General features: G+C 36.7%; 1 long non-coding RNA gene across 1 annotated transcript; it reads left to right on the top strand.

The window, feature by feature from the left end:
* Positions 1–302: 302 nt before the first annotated feature.
* On the top strand, positions 303–858 carry LOC135131119 (uncharacterized). The gene is made up of 2 exons (XR_010280875.1): positions 303–552; positions 608–858. It is a non-coding gene; the product is annotated as an uncharacterized LOC135131119 (long non-coding RNA).
* The last annotated feature ends 4,837 nt before the right edge of the window (positions 859–5,695 follow it).

Genomic DNA, 5,695 nt, shown 5'->3' with positions numbered 1-5,695 from the left:
AGTCGAAAGTGAGCTACCTGACCGTTTTTCAAACTATCTGCTCCATGATTAAACTATAAATTTTTTTAAAATTTAGAAGTATATGTTGGACCTAGTGATTCAGTTTTCTATGCCCGTGACCGTATATAAACAAAAAAAGATAAGCAACAGTCGTTGTCGTTGATTTTTCGAAAATCATGTTGCCTACTGATTATTAACCCTGAAGAACGGAAGTAGGTAAACCAGCGAATAAATTATATTCTTATGGAATAATTTTTGTCTAGGACGGCTTTGTCGTGTAACATTCGTAAAACAAAATTTCACGTAGATATGTCAACTTTTGTTTTGCTTGTTTTACAATAAAATCGTTTGGTCCAAGAATGTCCCGCCTTCAAGCAGTTTTTGTTTTAGCCTTGATCATTTTGCTGTGTCTAGCACCATCTGAAAAAACGGAACCGACAGAATGTTACTATTGCAACAGAAAATGCACGGATCCTATTAAAATAGAAAGATGCCGATCTGTTTATGATGATAACAAAACGTACGTTTGTGCGAACAAAAACCTTCTATTTCGTAAGTGCAAAATATGCTTTGAAATTGATAAATTTACCATCTCTACAATTTCTAGCCGAGGGTCTAACCGTCTATAAAGGATGTTTTCAGTTGGGTGATATTTTCATGAACTCGTGCCATAACAGCTCAAACATTGTATGCGTTGGCTGCGACACGGACCTTTGTAACACCGGACAATTTCTGTATTACACAGGACCGAATTCTACTGGCACCAGTGTGCCACGAACATCTTTAGATTATTCGTCGTCCTTCTTATTGTCCATTACGTTTCTTCTTGTGATTTTACAATAAAATTTACAGTAACAACTTCGTGTGTTTAAACGTAACGTATATCATCATTATTAGAAACAAATTAGAATATGGTAGATACTTACCTGCAGTTTCAACAGCTCCGAGCTAGAAAGAGAAATGAATAACCTTTAATGAGTGTTTTTGCAACACATGGATATTTATTTTACTAGTTAGGTACTTTTTAAATAGCAATGTTGGAGGATCCGTCAAGCAACAAGTAAGTTTTTCTCCTATTCAGAATTTTAAATTCCTAATAGAACAGAGTGACGTATTAAAAGAAACTTCCTCAGTCTCTGCCAAATAACTAAAACAATATGCAGAACCATTAGAAAAAGTATCTGAAAAAACGCTGAAGACTTTCGTAAATAACGACGAAAAACGAAAATTTTCCGAAGCTGATATAAAAAACTTTAGAAATTACTACGAATCGAAGGACCAAGACGACCATCGAATAAGAATTGAAAAGTAATTCCCAAAAGAGATTCATAAAGAATCACTTAAACGCACGACAAAGAATTCTGGATATGATCCAAACACCAGACCAAACCGTCGAGATCCACGAAAAGACAATCAATAAATTTCTCGCTGGCGAAATATTCGAAAAGGAGGACATGCTTGAAGAAGCGAAAAAACAGACGGGGACGTACAATCACGATTTCGAGAAGCAGTTTCGTCTAATCGAAAATTTTGAAAATTTTGACGTCGCATTGGAAGACTTTCAAATTGAAACCGAACAACTCCACGTTCTAGTTTATGGGAAACCAATCAAGAGGTGGGTGATGATTTGCGTCGTCCAGGAGAGCGTGGAGGACAACGTTAAAACTACGCTATTTTATAAAGATCCATGCGGAGATAAAATGCCTTCACGATTGTTCGATAGACTTAAAGAAAAGTACGCCAGTGTCGAAGTTATTAACAACGAAATTCAACAGCAACAAGTCGACGATGAACCTTCATATGGCCCTTCAACTTTACGGAATATTGGAATTCTTCTCAAACATTGGAACGATAAGAAAAATAAATTATCTGATTTTCCTACGATACTATTTCCGTTTTTGGACGATCTCAAAAACCGACAGTTGAAATTCGTCATAGAAGAGAGTGACGTATTAAAAGAAAATAAACGATTTTTAGAAGAATTAAAAGGATTTCTTGGGGGACTTCCTCTATCTCTAGTCAAACAAGGAAAAGAATACGCACAAACATTAGAAAATGGATCTGAAAAAGACATAGAAGACTTTCGTCCTGCGGAAAATAAAGATGGAAGACGAAATTTTTCCGAAGATAAAATACAAAAATTTAAAAATTACTACGAATCCAAGGACCAAGACGACCATGGAATAAGAATTCAGAAGGAATTCCCAGAAGAGATTGATAAACTGAACAACATCTTTAAAATTCTCGGGCAGATGAAGGTTGACAAAAATCTGCTGGCAATTTTGCGGACCATCAGCGACAAATTAGAGATAAAGTATGACAACCTTAGAAGTTTTTATGAACAGCAAATCGGACCAGCTGAACAAGAAGAAAGCGAAAGAAAACTTGCGTCAGACGATATCGACGAGATAGCCAAAAATTTGCCCGAAATGAAGACGGGATCAGAATGCCTCGACTGCGCGACATTAGATCAAATAATGGCGGAGGTCGTGATCGGGATGGACAGAGTGGACTCTACGACCGAAGTGGACGAAGATGGCGACGACGACGACGACGAATATGAGAAGAATCACCTAAGTTCCCTTGATGAGGGAACAGGTTAAATTTTATTGTGAACTTGCTAACCAAAATCAAATCAGTGCAGCTTATCTTAAACATCAAAAAAAAGTATACGCTAAAGAATTGGCTAAAGCAAAAAAATCTTACAATGACAATTATATTAACAATTCTTTGAATAAGCAAAAAGCAATGTGGCAGATTATAGATTCTGAAAGCAAAATAAAGAGTATTGAAAGTACAAACATTATCTCATGTGAAGATTTTAACAATTACTTCATAAATTTGAGTTCAAATTTGCAGGGAAATATTCCAACACTTGGACAAGATTTCCGATCGTACTTAACTTCAGATTACGATGCAAGTTTCACTTTTAAGGATGTCACTTTTAATGAAGTCCGTGATATAGTTTCAAAAATGAAAAATTCTAAAAGTAAAGATACTGATAATATATGCATATTAATGTTAAAAACAATTTTAAATCTTATTGTTATTCCAATGACAAAGGTAATAAACCACTGCATACAAGAGCATACGTTTCCAATACAACTAAAAGTAACTAAAGTTGTACCGATTCTTAAAAAACAAGGGGATATTAATTCCACAAAAAATTACCGTCCCATCTCATTGGTACCAATATTTGGTAAAATATTTGAAACGATATTGAAAAATCAGTTAAGCGAATTCTTTGAAAGTTTATCACTCTTCAATTATTCACAATTTGGTTTCCGCAATAAGAGATCAACAACTCTAGCTACAAATTCGTTATGCTCGGAGATACTAAGGGCTTTCGAACAAAAACAAAATTCTTTATTAAGTGTATTTGATTTGCAAAAAGCATTTGACACTGTTTGTCATGATATATTATTATACAAGTTAAAATATTATCTTCGTTCTGAAAACAGCTTAAAATTGATCAGATCTTATTTGACTGACAGACAACAATATGTATATTTCAATAATTCAGCATCATCTAAGCAAAAATTAGTTGCAGGAGTGCCGCAGGGGTCAGTGCTTGGGCCATTTTTATTTTTGGTTTATATTAATGATATATCAAATCTAACTTTAGATGGTAAATTGGTTTTATTTGCAGATGATACGTCAGTTTTAATTTCTGGGAAAGATATTTACAGAATAAATGAAATGTCAAGTGAAGCCGAAACACAAATAAGTAACTGGTTCTCAGCGAACAAATTGTTAGCCAATAAAGACAAAACGCAACATTTACTTTTTTCACTTTCAAGTGAGATTAATAAAAATGACTACGTAAAATTTCTTGGTTTCTATCTTGATGGGAAATTGACCTGGGAGATTCATATTGATCATATGTTAAAAAAATTGGCAACTAAATTATTTCTGCTCCGGAAGCTTTATAGTGTTGTTTCTCAAAATATTCTTGTTACTGCTTATTTTGGCACAATTCACAGTATTATCTCTTATGGTATACTCATTTGGGGTCATTCTGCCCATGCTGGAAGGATATTCGCTTTTCAGAGAAAATGTGTTAGGGTTATTGGTGGACTCGGATACAGAGAAGATTGTCGACAATTGTTTACAAAATATGGTATTATTACAGTTCCGTGTGAATTTATATTGCAATGTCTTTTATTTATTTATCAAAACCAAGCGAATTATGGCTCTGGCGAACATGAATACGCCACTCGATATAGGCATTTGTTGCGAAATGATTTCATTAGACTTAAAAGATCTAAAAATAGCATTGCTCACTATTGTGTGGAATTTTACAACGCGGTACCTACTGCAATGAAAAAGGCTAATCTCAATCAATTTAAAGTATGTATTAAGAAAATACTGATCCAAAATGCATTTTTCTCGTTTGAAGAATTTTTTCAATTTATGAAATCAATGCAAAACTAATGTGCTTTTCCTTTGTTAGTTATGATTTAGTATTAAGCTTTTGTTAATTATTTTATGACGTGTGTAAATATTTTGTATGGTAACACAAATATATATTACTATTACTATTACTATTACTAAAAGCAAAATACTTCGCTGTCGAGGAAGCGTACGAAGCGGTATGGAAGGACAGGACCATTAGCGATATACACGCGTGGGCGGTGAAAACCAAAGGTCGACTAGATACTTCGGAGGAGAGCGTTTGCGAAGCGATCGCGATTATGGACCGTGCCTTCAACTTAGTAACGGGAGGCTACCGCTTGAGGATCCCGCAAATACTCAGTGTGATAATTTTTTTGCACGGCAATCGTGTCCAAGGGCGCTTAAGTCAGATTAAAACAGGCGAAGGAAAAACGAACATTGTAGCACTGTTGGCCATCGTGAAGTGTCTTCAGGGCCACACCGTAGACGTGTTGACCAGTAGTCCCATTCTCGCACAGGAAGGCGTCGACGAAACCAGGACACTTTTGTCCGTGTTCGGTCTTACGGTCGCCACAAATAACAGGCCCACCGACGACGAGTCCAAATACACTGGAGCCTGCTATGAGGCCGACGTCCTGTACGGTACCATCGGAAACTTCCAATTCGACTATCTGAAGGAGTCTTTGGACGGAGACGACGTCCGACATAAACGTAAATTCGACATTGTCATTTTGGACGAAGTCGATTCGATGCTAATAGACAATGGTGGCCACGTTGCGAAATTGGCAAACCCCTACCCGGGAATGGAATGCCTTCGTTATGTATACTTAGAAATATGGAAAAAGTTGCACGACGCCGAAAACGAATACGTCGAGGAAACGCAGCGAGAGATCCAGAAGATCATCGACAGCTACGACGATTTGAAAGAGGCCGAAGTGCGTTACGCCGAATACGAGAAGGGTAGACTAGCGAAAGAAAGGGAAATTCTTAAAGGGAAGATTAGGGCATCCGGTCCCATAGATATGAGTTTCGTACCAGAACATCTCAAAACTTACGTATCATCCCAGTTAGAAACGCGGATGAAGAACGCCATACACGCGAAATACAGTTGCAAAGAGCACAAACAATACCGCTTCATAACAGATAAAAGCGGAGAGAAGAAAATCGCGCCGGTTGATTACCTGAACACAGGAGTGACCATGCGAAATACCATCTGGTCGAAGGGTCTCCACCAGTTCGTCCAGATAAAGCACAATCTCCAACTGACTTTCGAAACGTTAACAAGTAGTTTTGTGTCCAA

The sequence above is a fragment of the Zophobas morio genome, unplaced genomic scaffold (assembly GCF_036711695.1).
Source record: "Zophobas morio isolate AGI-343-1 ecotype UQ-CSIRO unplaced genomic scaffold, CSIRO_AGI_Zmor_V1 ptg000018l, whole genome shotgun sequence".
NCBI lineage: Eukaryota > Metazoa > Arthropoda > Insecta > Coleoptera > Tenebrionidae > Zophobas > Zophobas morio.
This window is presented reverse-complemented; position numbering and strand designations above follow the sequence as displayed.